Below are 18,318 nucleotides of genomic sequence, written 5' to 3' on the forward strand. Positions count from 1 at the left end.
CAAACCTGAAGCCTATCCCTCGGGCCAAAGCTCCAGAACAAACTGAGGCCTCCTTCACAGAAAGACAGGGGGTATGCCTCGTTCTGTCTGTTCAGTGCCCTGGGGGTGGCAGCCTGCCCACAGCCATTTTTCTAATTGCCATAATATCATAGGACCCAGAAATGCAAGCCCCCCTGGCCACCAGAGCCTGGCAGTCAAAGGGTGTCCCCTGGGCAGTGGCTGCAAAAACCATGGCACCAGACATAAAAACCAGGACACCAGCCCTGTGTAAAGCTCCCACCCCCCTACCCCCAGGAATCACTGGTACTCTGGAGCACAGAAGACCTAGATTACAAAGATAGCTCCTGCCCTTCAGGGTCTCTAAAAAGGATTAGAGTCAGCACTTAGGTGCTGCATGTTTAATTAGAAGGCTGCCCTTTAAACCACAGACGTAACATTTACCTGATAGGCCTTATTTACAGAAAGACTAAGCTCCTGGGTCTGTTGCCTCCTGCTGTGCCCTGGGAAAGGTACCTGATTAAGAATTCTTTGTTGGTTTAAGTCCTTTGGGACTTACAGTCATAAGCCCATGTATAAATGCTGCCCACAGCAGACTCACTTTAGATGTAAGGACATACACAGACTGAAAGGGAAGGCATAGAGAAAAGATACTCCATGTCAATGGAAACCAACAGAAAGCTGAAGTATTTATATCAGACAAATTAAATTTTAAAACAAAGACTGTAATAGACAAATACGGGTGGTATATAATGATAAAGGGCTCAATCCAACAAGAAGATACAACATTTGTAAGTATTTATGTACTCAACATAGGAGCACCTAAATATACAAAAGCAAATATTAATAGACTTAAAAGGAGAAATAGACAGCAATACAATAGTAGTAGGGGGTTTTAATACCCCACTGACATCAGTGGATAAATCATTCAGACAGAAAAGCAACAAGAAAACATTGCCCTGATACCAAAATCAGACAGGGACACCACAGGAAAAGAAAATACATGCCAATATCCCTGAAGAACATAGGTGCAAAGATCCTCAAGAAAATAATAGCCAACTGAATTGGCTAATGCAATGAACAATGCATTAAAAAGGATTACATACCATGATCAAGTGGGGTATTTATTCCAGGGATGCAAGGATGGTTCAACATCTACAAATCAGTCAGTGTGATACACCACATTAACGAATTAAAGGCTAAAAATTATATGATCATCTCAAAAATGCAGAAAAATCATTTGACAGAATTCACCTTCCATTTATGATTAAAAACTCTTAACAAAATGGGTATGGAGGAAATGAACCTTTATACAATAAGGGCATATATGACAAGGCCACAGCTAATGCCATGCTCAGTAATGAAAAGCTGAAAGGCTTTTCTCTAAGATCAGGAATAAGACAAGGATGCCCACTCTTGTCACTTCTATTGGAAGTCCTCGCCAGAACAATTAGGCAAGAAAAGGAAATAAAAGGCATCAAAATGGAAAAAGTATTAGCAAAACTGTCACTATTTGTAGATAGCATGATATATTTGGAAAACTCCAAAGACTTCATCAAAAAACTGTGTAATAAACGAATTGAGTAAAATTTCAGGATACAAAATTAGTACACAAAAATCTGTTGTGTTTCTATACATTGATAAAAAACTATCAGAAAGATAAAATAATCCCATTTACAGTTGAATCAAAAGTAATAAAATTCCTTGGAATAAATTTAGCTAAGGAGGTGAAAGACCTGAATGCTGAAAACTGTAAGACGTTAATAAAAGAAATTGAAGAAGATGCAAATAAATGGAAAGATACACTTTGCTTTGTAGATCGGAAGAGTCAATATTGGTAAAATGTCCATACTACTCAAAGCCATCTATAGATTCAGTGCAATCCCTATCAAAATTCCAGTGATATTTTTCAAGGAAATAAAACAAACCATCCTAAAATTTATATGGAACCACACACACACAAAAATCCCAAATAGCCAAAGCAGTTTTGAGATAGAACAAAACTGGATGCATCATGCTCCCTGATTTCAAACTATATGATAAAGTTATAGTAATTAAAACTGTGTGTTATTGGCATAAAAACAGACACATAGAAAAAAGGAACAGAATTGGGAGCCCAGAAATAAACTCAAATATATGGTCAATTAATTTACAACAGAGGAGCCAAGAATATACAATGTGGAAAGAACAGTGTCTTCAGTAAATGGTGTTGGGAAAATTGGATAGCCACATGCCAAAGAATGAAACTGAACCACTATTGTACAGCATACTCAAAAATTAAAACAGATTAAAGACTTAAATGTAAGACGTGAAACCGTAAAGCTCTTGAAAGACAACATAAGGTATAAGCTCCATGACACAGGTCTTGGCAATGATTTTTTTTTAAATCTGACACCAAAAGCAAAAGCAACAAAAAGAAAAATTAAGTGGGATTATGTAATACTTAAAAGCTTCTGCACAGCAAAGGAAACCATCAAGAAAATGAAAAGGCATCTTAGTGAATGGGAGAAAATATTTGCAAATCAAATGTCTGATAAGAGACTACTATCCAACATATATAAAGACCTCAAAAAAATAGTGAAAAACCAAACAATGATTTAAAAAACCAAACAATCTGATAAAATTTTTTTAAAAAATAGACATTTTTTCAAAGACTGGCCAGTAGGTACTTCAAAAGATGCTCAACATCACTAGTCATCATGGAAATGCAAATGGAAACCACAATGAGATATCAACCTTATCCCTATTAGAATGACTACTAAAATGACAAGAAATAAGAAGTGTTATTGAGGATGTGGAGAAGAATGAATCCTTGTGCACTATCGGTCAGAATATAAATTGGTGTGTCCACTATGGAAACCAGTATGGAGTTTCCTCAAAAACTTAAAAGTAGAACTAACAAATAATCAAGCAATTACATTTTTGGATATTTATCCAAAGATGACCAAAACACTACTTTAAAAACATATATACAGCTCTGTGTTCATTGCAGTATTATTTACAGTAGCCAAGATATTCAAACAACCTAAGTGTCCATCAGTGAATGAATGGATAAAGAAATTGTTTTTACACAGACACACACACACACACACACACATATACACACAATGGAATATTTTCACTCATATAAAAAAATGAACAGTTGCCATTTGTAAAAACATGTGTGGACCTTCAGGGCATTATGCTATGTGAAATAGGTCAGAGAAAGACAAATACCACAATGATTGCTCTCATTCAAAACAAAAAAAAAAAACAAAAAAACCTCATAGATAGAGAACAGATTGGTGGTTGCCAGAGGTGGAGTGGGTAAATGGATAAAGAAATGGGTAAAGAAAGTATAAATCTATTTTGAAAATAAAACACCTTTTCATATAATGTGTATTTGTAATTTGCATTTATAACCTGAAATTGTTCATTGTAAAGCTCAGTCTTCTAAGGTGATTTTTAGGTATGGTTAATTATGTTTTTGCCACCAGAAGAGTCTAAACAGTGTCTTCTGGGAATTGTAATTCGTTGATAATGCTTCATTTTATGTTTCTAATGGGTTACTATTGGTAAATAACATTTTAATAAAATTCTTACTAGAATTGCTAGTTAGATAATGTGTTAATAGCTGTCAGAATTTAGAGTTCTTTGAACTAGTACCAGAAATTCACTCATTTTAAAAGCAAATTTACTGGGTTTTAACATGTAATATTTCCTTTGCCCAATTTCCATATACTCTCCTGTATAAAGTGATGAAATAAACAAATATTTAATTTAATTTCCAAGTCAGAAACATGTTAACTGCTTTAATTTTTTTGAATAAAGGTGAGATAATAACAAAAAGAAACTATAATAATAGCTACAAATAATAAAAAATTTCTTTCTTTGCTTAGTAGCCTCTAGACATTTCACTCTTGAAATTGTAAGAACATGTTTACTTTTCAATTATGTCATTCTACAGTAGGAATCTGTATAATTTGTAAGATTGACTATCTCATAAAAATGTCAATTCTTTATTTATATTTGACAGAAATTTCAAGTATTCCAACTCAAAATAAATTTAATAGGGGAGACTCATCCCACAATCTTGGGGTTTATTTAGTGTGAAATGGATATTTCTGAGTGTTGGTTAATAAAGTGAAGACAAATAAATATTATCCTATACATTGTTTCATGTTGAAAATATTTCAGTGTTTAGATTGCTCAAAATATTTTTCCCTTGAAAATAACTTATTTTGATGAAAAAGCATGAACTGAAGGTAGGTGAATGAGTATATGTGAACAAGATGATTTTAAACTAGGTAGTTTCAATTATCTATGAAAATTTTGATTTTGCTTGTTTCCCTTTGCTTTTTATTTTAAAATATCAATTATTTAAAAATGTAGCACTCAGGCAGTGTAATACATAAATGTTGGAAATATTTTATTTCTGTTTATATATTGCAGTGTATACAGAATTTAAATCCTATATAAAGATAGGAATCTGCAGATAGTACCTCAGTAGACAGAAAAATGCAAAAATATTGAGCATCAAGAACAAATACACATGTTGTGCTTCTGTTCTCAGTAACAGTACTTGTTCAGGAAAATGTAATAATAGAATTTTATCTTAATAAAACCATTTTAATGAACTGTGGACACTGAAACATTCCTTTGGGTTAGATGAATGCTCCATATAACATTTTGTTTTGCCCCAGAATTTATATTCATTCATTCATTAAAAGAAAGTATGATAGGTGTCTGTCCCTGAACTTTCTCACCTTCTGGGTCCCTTGATCCCAGAATTGGACCCTGGCTGGGCCCAACAGCCTCCTCAAATGAGGTTAGCAACATCAAGGGGCATGTCCTCAATGGTTGTGTTGTAGACAGTTTCCATGTCCCAAGAGGTCCTCCTGTCTTCTGTCACTATGTTGATAACCACACCCTTAAGGGCTAAAAATGTCTGCCATGACTAACTCTGTGGTTATAGTTTTCCTTGTTGGTGGGGAAGTCATGGTTGATGGCTGAAGCAGTCTGCTGCACATCAGTGTCTGGTCCATATCAGGAAGATGACAACTTCAGTATGAGGATGGGGAGACAGAAGGACTTAGGCATATATGTAGGCAGTCAGAGGTCAAAAGGAAATATCACCTTACCCCCACAAACATTGGGTATGCTAGATTTCATCCGGTTGCTATGTTTCTGGGTGTTGGGGTCACTAGTTGGCCCCTTGTAGAGGGGCTTACCTTGGAAGAACATGCTATGTAACATCTGTGAGTGGTCAAATGGATATTTTGTGTAAAAGGACAGTAATGTCCTTGTATGGGCATTATTGGATGATCACTAGCATTTTATTATCTTCAAGCTTATGTAATTCTTTTATAAACTCTTACCAGTTTTATTGTTTCTTCTATGTGTATCGCTAACCTGCTGAGTCACTTAGCCATGAGACTTGAAGAACCAGGGTCTCTAACTCATGTTTCATCACTTACTATTTTAGGGGGATTATTTTTACCTTACATATTTCTAAAAGACTCTTTCAATTCTTGTATGTATGTGCGTAGTGGGGTAGATACAAATTAATTAAAATGTCACTTTATAAAAAATGCTAATAGCCAGGGGAAAAGGGGCAACATGGTCACTTACTACATTTATGATGCTTATTTGATAAAAATTTATCAGTTGTTTGCAAGAAGTGTAGCTTTTCCTGGTATTGAAAGATGAGATCCAGTTTGCTCCATTGGTCCTTATAGAACAGACATTGTGATGTAGTAGGTCCGCTCATCAGCAGATTCTGTAAAATAGTATAACTTGATTTCTTTCTTTCATATTATGATTAAAGGTCAGTTTCAAAAAGGTGTTTTGAGTAAAATTCTGAAGGATATGCAATTCATTCTTCTTTAAAATTTTTTGAGATATAACTCAACATAAAATTGATGTTTATTACTTTTTATTTAGGTAGTATAAATTTTATCCTTGGATCAAGGCCGGCTGTCAGAAAGTTATGTATTCCATGTAACTTTGGCCCATCAGCAATTTGCCTTTTCTCAACTAACAAAATGTTATTATGTCACTGGCTTGCAAGGAGAGTGAAAAGTGGCTTTATGAAACCCCTTCCTAAGGTAGTTATGTAATCCTAGTCTATCCATAACCATTATTAATGCCTTCTAAAATCTTTCCTATATGTTTATCTTCCTCAGAAAGCTTTGAGCCCTTCAGGGGAAGGGATTGTATTATTATGATACTCTAGGAGTTTTGGGGACCTAGGAGAGTGCCTGATTTGTGGCATGTGCTCAAAAATTTTGTTGTATAAAAGAATGAATTAATGAAGATAATTTTTTTTTTAAGACTTTTAAAGGAAATTGCACTCATTTTATGTTTCATAGTGCCTGCTATTTGGAAATTGTACTTATTTTTGTTACTCTGTTGGCCCATTTCTTCACCTGCTTTCAGTTGTGATAAGCAATATGTCATTCCTTACGGTCAGGATCAATGCAGTAGAGTGATAGGCAGTTTAAGCTTTGGAGTCAGAGCTGGGTGTGAATTGTAGCTCTGCCACATTTTAAATATGGGTTATTGGATATATTAATCTCACTTTTATCTCTTCATTTGGAAATGGATATAAAGTAGAACCCCCTTCATAGAGCGGTTTGTGAGGATTGAGACAATGTGCGTAAAGTACTTAGCCTGGCATAGAGTAAACGCTTGATAAAACACGTTTAATCATAGTTGATATTCAGATACTTGACTTTCTCTTCATGCTAAATAAGCCTAGTTTCTTGGGGCGCCTGGGTAGCTCAGTTGGTTAAGCATCCGACTCTTAATTTTGGCTCAGGTCATGATCTCATAGTTGTGGGTTTGAGCCCTCCCGGTGGGGCTCCGCATTCAGCAGAGAGTCAGCTTGAGATTCTCTCCTTCCCTCTGCCCCTCCCCCTGATCGTGCACTCTCTCATTAAAATAAATAAATCTTAAAAAAAAAAAATAAGCCTAGTTTCTTTATCCTGATTAAAATCTAGTTATCCAGTAGTTCTCCTTAATTTCAGTTAGCTGAAGAAATATTTATAGCCTAGGGAAAATACATGTGGTAGATTAAACATTATCTAGTTAATAATGTCATCTAGCTACTAGGTTAAATGTTGCCTTGTATTATTAATTATGGGGATCTGTTTTCTTATGTTGAACTTCTATTGTATTACCTAGTTATTTGGCCTCAACAAAAACCTTCTAAAATTTAAGATGATTGATATCTTAAGAATGTTACACTTATTGACGAAACCAGAATCATTTTTACTTCAGACTAAATTCACTTTGTGATTATGTGCAGAATTTCAGCAAATCTAATTTATTTATAGACCTTTATGTCCCAGTGGTGCTAAAATAAATAAAGTGAATTTTGTAAGATTATAGTTTCAATAACCCTGAACATCATTACGTCCCAAGAATAGAGTGCTGACTTAAATGTCCAAAGACTTTCATTCTTATTTTGATTCCCTTGGTTATTAATTTGTGACCTTGAGCAAGTCATTTAACCTCACTCTTTTTCATTTTCCTCATCTTTTCCTGCCTTCCCTGCCTCACAGAATCATTATGAGAGTGAAATGAGAAAATATTCGGGGATCGTAAAAACTGTAGAAATCTAAGATTTTTGTGTGTGTTAATGGCAGTGTTCTGTGATGTTAATTTTTTAGACAAGATCATAGCATAGGCTGAGGCCATGAAAATGTGTCTGTTCACCTGACTTTTTATTCCAGGTCAGTGTCAGAATTACTCAGCAACTGCTTTTAATGATTTTTTTTTTTTTATAGTTCCCTTTGAAAGAAAATTTGCAGTCATCACACAATAGCTTGGTATCTGTTGCCCTGCCCAGTATTTGCAGCCACTTAAGCATTGCAGTTCTTTTAGTTGAAGGCCCAGCTTAAGTAAATGCCGAAGTCAGCAGATAGAGTTGCGGAATCTTGCTGAAAATGGCTGAACATACCAGTGTTTGTCCTTTGTTTCCTCAGTCATGTTGATATTCATATGCGTGTTAACATAATTTCCGTAAGTGTCCATGCCCTCCCACCTTGTTAGCTTTCTTGATGAGGACCTGGAGCTTTTGAACCTTGAGGAGTGCATTTCAGCCTGCATGTGGAGCTTGTTCCCCTTTTAGTATTTCCTAGTTTTTACTGTTCCACTGAGACTGAGTGGAAGCGGAATGTTATGGGCTAAATTGTGTTCCTCCAAAATTCATACGTTGAAGACTTAACCTCTACTACCTGAGAATATGATTACATTTGGAGATAGGGCAGAGGTGATTAAGGTTAAAAGGGGTCATGTAGGGGGCGCCTGGGTGGCTCAGTTGGTTAAGTGTCCAGCTCTTGATTTCGGCTCAGGTCATGATGTCTGCTTCGTGGGATCGAGCCCTCCATTGGGCTCTGTGCTCTGTGCGGAATCTGCTTGTCCCTTTCCCTCTGCTCTTTCCCCCACTTGCTCTCTCTCTCTCTCTCTCAAATAAATAAAATCTTAAGGAAAAATAAAAAAAGAGGTCATGTGGGTGGGCCCTACTCCACTATGACTAGTGTCCTAGTAAGAAGAGGAAGAGACCCAGGGATGTGCGTGCATAGACGAAAGACCATGTGAGGACAAGAAGAGACACCAGGATGTGCTTGCAGAGAAAGACCATGTGGAGACACACAGAAGGCGGCCATCTACAAGCCAAGGAGAGAGGCTTCCAGAGAAGCTCAGTCTGCGGACACCTTGATCAAAACTGTGAGAAAACAAATTTCTGTTGCTTAAGGCTCCCAGTCTGTGCAATTTTGTTGTGGCAGCCCCAGCAAACAAATACCGAGTCTCCCAGATCCTGAGTGCTGGGCCTTCTCGGGGTGTGTTCACCACTGGGATTGTAAAAAAACACCTTAGAAAGACTCCATAGTCCACATGTAAATACAGTTTTGATTTGAATTTAGTAGAGGCTCACAGATTTTACAGTTTGTAAATTTTTTTTTTTAATAAGCTACTTTTAGGCATGGAAAAGACAAGATAGTATTTGAGACAGTTTATTTAAAAGCTTACTTTACATCTTTCATAGTTTGATACACTTTTTTTGCCTTAAAATTATGGAGGAATTAATGCAAATGGCTTAAAATCTCCTTCATAGACATACACAAGCTAAGTTATTTTGGTTGTTTTTTGTTTATTTTAAATCCTTGCATTCCCATATTAGTTACCCACAGCAAGTGTTTTGATGTTAATATAAATGAAACAGTCTAATTTATGTATGAAATTTTGGGGGGTGGATCTTCCACATCATCCATTAATGATTTTTTACATGTCTTAATTTTGATTTTTAAATATTGAATCCTGTTTATATGCCTATTCATGGAAATGGCCATTTTTTTTTTTTAAGATTTTATTTATTTATTTGAGAGAGAGAGAATGAGAGAGAGCACATGAGGGGGGGAGGTCAGAGGGAGAAGCAGACTCCCTGCCAAGCAGGGAGCCCGATGCGGGACTCGATCCAGGGACTCCAGGATCATGACCTGAGCCGAAGGCAGTCGCTTAACCGACTGAGCCACCCAGGCGCCCCTGGAAATGGCCATTTTATAAGTAAGATAATGATACTGTCTTTTCACACACAGTGCTGTACAATTTTAAAATGCTTGCACATGCGTATCTCAACCCATTCTCCAAAAACCTTTTGGGGTTAACATTGCTCTCTTAATTTTCTAGGAAATGATTCCCAGAGGGGCTAGGATACTTTCTCAGTGTCACACAGTGGATTCATGGATCCCATGTTTTCTGAATCCCCATCCAGAGCTTTTTTTTTGTTTCGTAGACTCAGGGACACCAAGCCCCAAGGACTGAGCGACACATTTGACATATGTGTACACATGTGCCGTGTGTGTGTGTGTGTGTGTGTGTGTGTATTTTCCCTTAGCTTGTTTCTAGTTCTTCCCTTTTCTGGTAATTTTGTGGCAAGTATGTTACTATGGTAGTGGTGATGTGCATATTTTCTTTTGGGTACTTATGTGTGCATGTGTGCACTTAAACACATGTATGCGTGTGCAGCAGTACCAAAATACAGCTTGAAGCAGTGAAAAGATTAGGCTCATCATCTATAAGCTTGGATAGCAGGATGGGTGCAACTTCTGGCTGAAAATAGAATTTTAAGACGTGCATAGCTGTTACTTCTTATTTCAGTGGGTACCAAAATCTGTTTATAATGGTTAAAGGATAGGTCTTTAAAGAAAATTTGTTTTTCTGGAAACACATCACCTGTAATCTTCAACTCCTAAGGTAGACAACCTCTATGAGGGTTATGTATTAGTATTCAGATAATTATTAAGCTAGCTCATTGTTCCCAGACCTAATACTAAATCCCTGTCTTTCACGTTTCCTAGCAACTGACTTACACGTGGAGGTTGCAGAAGGAAAGCCATCAGGGACTTGCTCTGCATTTCTCAAACAGCATCTGGGAAACAGTACCTAGACTACATTGTTTCTCTTCACGGTTTCTACTAAAATCTTGCGTTTTATGTTTATTAGCTTCTAAAAGAGGATAGTCATAGAGGATGAACATGAAAAATTGAGTAGTGATGATAAAACATCAAAGTCAAATTACTGGAAATTTTCATCAGTAGTAATATTTTTTTATAGTTATTGCTATTTATGTATATCTTGAAATGATGGTTACTGGGATAAGGAGAGGAAATCAGTTCTGTTTTATATTTGAAAATTAAGATCTTTATTATTACAAAGTAATTCCTCTTAGATGCCTAATAAGTACTTTTTCATAATTGTAAAATAGGTTGCATTTTCAGTGTTACATTTTCTTAAAGGGAGGACTATGTACTATAACTCTTTGTACACACATCTGTGAATTTTAAACCTTTAGACTGACAAATTGAGAAATGCTTTGTGAGCTAAATGATAAATTTCATTACATTTAGGCAAAGAAAAATAAGAACCCAGTTCCAATTTCTCTTTATGAGAAATTGATAGTAATTTGATGTCAGTTTTAGCACATGTTGAAAACAGAAACTATGATTTTATTCTTTTATGTATTCTATTTCTAATGCCTTTTAATCTTACCACTTCATTTTGGTGGTCTAAAATGTAAAATATAATGACATTTACCTGTTATTAATACTACGACGTAGCTATTAGGAAAAAAGTGCCTTTTGGATGACAATCTGAAGTGATGTTTTTTTCCCTTCTCAACTGTCATTGTGCTGTTTGCCATAACTGACCTTAGGAAAGGGGATGGAAAGAAAAGAGTGTGGGGAAAAGGGGAAAAGAAAGCAAGGGAAAATGGAAGGAAAGATGAAGCATAAGTAAAACAAAACCGGGGCACCTGGGTGGCTCAGTCATTGGGCGTCTGCCTTCAGCTCAGGTCATGATCCCAGGGTCCTGGGATCGAGCCCCGCATCGGGCTCCCTGCTCAGCGGGAAGCCTGCTTCTCCCTCTCCCACTCCCCCTGCTTGTGTTCCCTCTCTCGCTGTGTTTCTGTCAAATAAATAAATAAAAAATCTTAAAAACAAAAAAGGTTTTAAAAAACAAACAAAACCATGGTTATGACTAGTGAAAGGTGGGGCAGTGGAATTGAGTGGAGCTCCTACACGTTTCTCCCTCTCACCTCTGTAAAAGTGATACTCTGTTGTTCTCTTGCCGGCATTGAGTTTGCTAACTGGCTAGCACCTGCCAGGGTGTGCTAGTGCTGTCCATGCAATATCCGGTGTGAAAAAAAGAAGAAAGGTAGAAACATCATAATGTGAGTCCTTCAGTGTGAGCTGAGCAGCATTTTTTTCGTGTATCAAATGAAGACTTGGACTACATAATGTCTTTCCCAAAAGCCACTCTGGGGGCCTGTGCTGATCCATAGAGCTTCCCTCCCTCCCTCCCTCCCTCCCTTCTTCCTTCCTTCCTTCCTTCCTTCCATTTTATTTATTTGAGAGAGAGAGACAGAGCATGAGCAGGGGGGGAGAGGGAGAAGCAGATTCCCCACTGATCAGGGAACCCCACGCAGGACTCCATCCCAGGACCCTGGGATCACGACCTAAGCAGAAGGCAGACGCTTAACCAGCTGAGCCACCCAGGCGTCCCCATAGAGTTTTCTTTGGTTTTTAGCCAACTTAGAGAACTAAGTATTTTAGAGCTGTTCATTATGTAGTCTTAACTTCATGGGGTTCAAACGTTTTAAATGTTTTTTTTTAATGTTTTTTTTTCTCTACTCACTGAGTCCAACTGTGCTTTGTAGAACTGTTCTTTCTCATAGTAAAGCAGAATTCTCAAATTCTGTTCCCCATTTTTTTCTAAGTCCATTTGATTTAAAACTTCTTTCCTTTCTGAGTTAAGGCTTTGTCCTTCATCTCTGATGAGCTCAAAGTGGCATTGTTGCCCTGCCAAATGCCAGTTGGTCAGACCACTTGGCTGCTGTGCCCTACCCCACCCTCTCCCGTTTCCCACCTATCACTCCTGCTGCCCGTAAGGCTCCACTTCTCCCTACTTCCTGCTTAAATAGACACGGAGGCAGGTTAGTAAGGATACCTCATAAATCCATGCCTAGCTAGGCAATGAGGTACTGGTTTTTCCCATTCATGCAGGTACCTCCTGTCCTGATGGGTGATTTTCTTGATCCCTATCTGTTGGTGTGAAATGTGAGGAGCACCATTCTCTTTTCATATGTGCCTCTCTAGAATACAGACTACTTAATTGCCCCTTGGTCCACCATTGCTTTGGATCCAATTCAACGCAAAAAAAAAAAAATGTCCTCACTATGCTATTATTTTTCACACATGAAAAAAATTAGGCTGCCTAATATTCTTTCTTTGGACAGACTGCTTCTTATCCTAAAATCATACTCTTAACTACTTTATAAATTCTTTTTTTAAATTTTATTTTATTATGTTATGTTAATCACCATGCATTACATCATTAATTTTTGATGTAGTGTTCCATGATTCATTGTCTGCGTATAACACCCAGTGCTCCATTCAGTACGTGCCCTCTTTAATACCCATCACCAGGCTAACCCATCCCCCAACCCCCCTCCCCTCTAGAACTCTGTTTGTTTCTCAGAGTCCATAGTCTCTCATGGTTTGTCTCCCCCTCCTATTTCCCCCCCTTCATTTTTCCCTTCTTGCTATCTTCTTCTTCTTCTTTTTTTTTTAACATATGATGTATTATTTGTTTCAGAGGTACAGGTCTATGATTCAACAGTCTTACAGAATTCACAGCGCTCACCATAGCACATACCCTCTCCAGTGTCTATCACCCAGCCACCCCATCCCTCCCAACACCCACCACTCCAGCAACCCTCAGTTTGTTTCCTAAGATTAAGAATTCCTCATATCAGTGGAATCATATGATACATGTTTTTCTCTGTATTTCACTCAGCATAACACCCTCCAGTTCCATCCACGTCATTGCAAATGGCAAGATTTCAATTTTTTGATGGCTGCATAATATTCCATTGTGTGTGTGTGTGTGTGTGTATATATATATATATATATATATATATATATATATATATACACCACATCTTCTTTATCCATTCATCTATTGATGGACATCTAGGCTCTTTCCATACTTTGGCTATTGTGGACATTGCTGCTATAAACATTGGGGTGCACGTACCCCTTTGGATCCCTAAATTTGTGTCTTTGGGGTAAATACCCAGTAGTGCAATTGCTGGGTCATATGGTAGCTCTATTTTCAACTTTTTGAGGAACCTCCATACTGTTTTCCAGAGTGGCTGCACCAGTTTGCATTCCCACCTTAAATGAAATTGTGACAGTAGATGGTAGTTGGTTTATTTTTGCTTCTGATGGAAAAAAACTGAAAGCTGCCAGCGCCTTATAGCTCATAGTCCTGATTTGGTAAGTCCACAGGTCTTTCAGGCATCCATTTTCCTCTTTTTTGATTTTGATCATGCTTAAGATCTGAGTAAGGTGCATCCACTATTACCTTAAGGGTGATTTTAAAAGGAGAGAGAAACAGCAATTGTAGCAGGGATTACAGCTTTATCCCAAACACTGACTATGACTGAGGCTTACATGGAAGCCTCAGCGGTGGCAGCATCTGGGACCTTGTTCAGGGCTGGCTAGTCTGGGCAGTGGAGTGGGGCGGGGGGTGGGGACGGCCCTCCGTGTGGGTGCGGAAGGCAGTGGTGAAGCACCCTTCCTTCACAAAGCCAGTAACGGAGGGGAGCGGCCACTGCCTGAGGGAACCTGAACCTCAGGAGAGAGAGAGAGAGAGAGAGAGAGAGAGGCTTCCACCTGACAACTACCTGCAGGGATTAGCGGGGAATCAGCACAGGTTGTGGCTCCTTCCTTAGCCAAACTATTTTGCAATGTGAGAAACACAGAGAAAGTGGTTTTGAATGATGCTAATGGCTGTTTATGAAATGTATAAACAAATGCACAAATGAAGGAGTGAGTGAATTTTGAGGGTGGGCAACGGAAGGGTGGGGGAGGGAGGGAGGGATGGACAGACGTTGCAATGATGAAAAAAAGAGAGAAGACATGGGCCTTGATACCTAGGTTTATAAATTTAATACAGTTGAGACTAATCTGAGTGTGTGTGTGTGTGTGTGTGTATGGAGGGTTTGGATGTTTAAGAAGCATTAGTATTTGGCTTTTACTAAAGCTTTTATTATAGAGACAGTGGCACTGCTTAAGCTCTCTAAAGTGTGATCATTGTGTCCACTAAGTAAGGATGGTAGGATATTGAAGTGTTCTTAACAGTGCTGCCACCAGGGGGCCACAGTGCTGCCCCCAGTGTCACTTCCATGAGGTGGGGACACCTAGTTGTGTCCCTGGAAGGAGTTCCAGGAATCTCTTTGCCTTCTTTTGCGGTGTATCTCCTAGCATTGTAACATCACAGCCACCATTTCCCAAACTTCATGCTTCTCTGGCAGGTGCTGAGATACTATTCCTAGAACTTGGTAAAACCAGACATGCAAGTATGGACAGAGTTCAGCTCGTACTTTTGATAATGTTAAGAACTCAATCAGGGAAATGCCCTGCTAAAACAGGAGCTAGAAGTTAAAATCTTAACCCTCTATGCAAAATATTCATTTCCTTATTATTTGAATTTCATTTATACATTCATTGAGCATTTATTGGGTACTCTGTGTGCTTGGGCACCTATCAGATCCTACAGATATTATGGAGAAGAGGGGTGAGTCCCTGCTCTGGTAGAAAGAATTCATTTTCTAATGGGAAGAGGAGAAATCTACAAGAAAATAAATATGCATAAGACAGTTTCAGATAGTGAAAGGTAATATTTGAGAAGTACGATTCCAGAATGGCTGTAGATGTCTAGGATAGATGTATGACAATGGAACTCTGAAGTCCTGGATGGTGAAAACTATTTTCTTCTCTTTGGTTTTCTTTTTAAAATCAGAATCCTAGTCCCCTCATATAGGGAAAATTCTAGGAGAATGAAATTGAACACTTGTGGCAAAAAAAAAAAAAATAGTTGAGGCAACAATAAACATTACTGAGAGCAAGTTTACATTATTTAGAGCTTAATGTACTTTACAGTAATTTTTTACCCGTAAAATTTTATTAGGACTGTGGCAATTTTCTTTCTTTTTCTTTTTTCTTTTTTTTTTTTTTTTTAAAGATTTTATCCATTTATTTGACAGAGCGAGCGGCAGGCAGAGGGAGAGTGAGAAGCAGGCTCCCCATGGAGCAGGGAGCCCGACGCGGGGCTCGATCCCAGGACCCTGGGATCATGACCTGAGCCGAAGGCAGACGCCTAACCGACTGAGCCACTCAGGCGCCAATTTTCTTGTTAATCCATACCCTGATTCTTTTCTGGATCATGGGGATCACTTTCTTTTTTGGGGAATTCTCTCAGCTAGGAAGTTAATAGTCTTTCCTATAATGTATTCTTGTGCTTCAAGATTTTGTGGAAAATGTGCATATGGCAATGATATTTTTAGCCCTTTTCATGTCAGACAATCTTGAATCTTCTTTCAGGACCTAGTTTCAGTTTCATCTGTTTTGTGTAAATTCGTCTCGGGCACTCCCCATAAGCACCCAGAGCAGAACATCCATTTTGGATTATTCACTCATCCAGAAAATATTTGTGGTTGCCTATTACTTACTGGCACAGTTCTGGGTCCTGAAGATTTAGCAGTATTCAAAAGGAAGCCCTCCTAAAGTTTTTTTTCTACTGAGGAGAGGTGACCAATGAACACACAAACTTAGTGAATGACAGGTGGTAATAAAGGTTAACGAGTAACAGTGATAAAAGTTAATGAGCAGATAAAAGATGGTAGATGACAGTGGGGCAAAGGGGTTACACTTTTTTATAGGTTGGTCCACGAAAGTCAGAAAGGTGGAGTGTGTTCAAAAAGCTGAAATAAGTGAGGAGAGTAAGCCATGCAGCATGGCTAAAGCAGAATTGCTTGGAGGGCTTCAGGAGGTAAGGTCAGAAGAGCAGGTTATGTAGGGACTATAAGGATTTCGGCTTTTATTCTGAAGGGGAAGAACACTGGAAGGTTATGAGCAGGGAAGACTTGGGTTTAAAAAGGTTCATCTGGCTCCTGTGTTCAGAATAGACTGGAGTGAGACAGTGGTAGACTCAGGTCCCTTAACTGGAGGCTATTGGAGTAATTCAGGAACAAGAGGCCTACACCTACGTGATTGCCACGGGGAGAGTGGGAAGTGTTAGAGTGTAGAGTTGACATATTTACTTATGCGTTGGAAGTGAGGTATATGAGAAATAGAGGAATTAAAGAAGTTTTTACCTTGAGCATCTTGAAGACTGGGGTAGCTGTTAATTGAGAGAGACTGTAGGAGAAGCAGGTAATGCTTTGGGGGAAGGGAGTTAGGAGTTTGCTTTGGACATACAAGTGAAAAAATTGCGGACAGTTGGATGAGGAAATTTTGGTTCAGGAGACAGGGTAAATTTAGAGATGCGAATATGGGAATCATTGTGTAGATGATATTTGAGACCATGATCTTTTATACATGTCTCAATTATAGCACTTACTTCATTGTTTTGTCATTGTTTGTTGATAGATCTGTCTGTCTGGGAAGATCCTTCAGGACAGAGACTGAATTTTACTTGACATTTTAATATTTTGTTCATGGCAGCCTGGCCATAGGGTGAAGCTGTAGGTTTTCTTTGTGGGTGTGAGCAACTGGGTTTACTTATAGCTTCGTGCAGGGAAAGCCTTTCTCTTAAAACTAAAAAGTTACAGTTTAAAAGCAACCAAAGGGGGAAATCAGGTTGTTAAATGTACAGTTTATGGCCAGAACTTAAGATTTTATCATCTCTAAGTATTTAAATCTTTCTTCCAATTGCTGTTACCCTTGTGCCTCTAAGAAATACTTTCCTTTGGGTAGCCCAACTCAGTACAGTCATAATCTCAGTATAAGTGACAACTTTAATCCAGACTAATGCCCTGGGGGAAATAAACCTCATGTAAACTCAGACCTATAACCTGTTGGCTAATGTGCCTGAGATTTATGCTCTTTGAAAGTGGTTGGCTTGCTGAGTGTGACCTGACCTGGTGCCTGTCTGTAAATACTACCCCCCTTCCTTTTTTTTTTTTTTAAATGTATATTTATTTATTTATTATTTGTCTGCTCTGGGTTAAATTAAGAAATTAAGAGTATTTAGAAATCTGTATAGCCATGGACAGTATACTTTTATGTCTATCGAATCTAATAAAATAAGTGCTTGTATTTTGTGTGTCTTTTTTTCATTTCATTTTTCTAGTAATTTGTTTTTATTGTATTTAACAAAATACCAGTCTGCAACAAATTGGAAAATTTTTTTAAATTGGTCCATCAGAGATAGTTTGATAAACAGTGTACTGGTTCATTATATCAGAAGGCACTTCACCAATTGAGGACTCAGCTAAATCAGTAATTCTCACAGGAGATGGAGTGGATCAAAATGCAGCCAGCAGGCTTGGTCAGTATTTCCAGAAAATGTGTGTACTTGGGAAAAAAATTCTTCACTCTGTTTTTCACGTCATGACTTATTGATGGGGGTGGCAGCATGAAAAGAGGTAAAGAACCACCCTAGTGCAAGGAACATAAAAGAATTAGGGATTTGCTTAATATCTTGTTGATCTCAAGTCTGACGTTTTGGTGGGTAGATTATAAGATAAACAACCACTGCTGGGTTTTGTAAATATTTCTTTTTAGCATCCAAATTTTAGGTTTGTCTTCATATGTCAGGATGTTGTTTTATGGTTTTCTAAAAACAATCTGATCTGCAGCCCATCTATGCACCAAATACTTAACCTTGTTTCTTAGCTTCTGGAACATTTTGACTCCTTTGATTTATCTTTTTAACACTTCAAAAGGAAGTTATTAGGAGACACACTGTGATTTAATAATCATTTTGGTCTGT

At 37.9% G+C, this 18,318-nt stretch overlaps 1 protein-coding gene across 3 annotated transcripts in view; it reads left to right on the forward strand.

Moving 5' to 3' along the window:
• The window catches only part of SLC2A13 (solute carrier family 2 member 13), a 384,555-nt gene that overhangs the window by 112,244 nt on the left and 253,993 nt on the right, over positions 1–18,318 (forward strand). The window lies entirely within an intron of this gene.

Source organism: Mirounga angustirostris, unplaced genomic scaffold (genome assembly GCF_029215605.1).
Source record: "Mirounga angustirostris isolate CCGP_5_RB_7025 unplaced genomic scaffold, mMirAng1.0.hap1 SCAF_5, whole genome shotgun sequence".
Lineage (NCBI taxonomy): Eukaryota > Metazoa > Chordata > Mammalia > Carnivora > Phocidae > Mirounga > Mirounga angustirostris.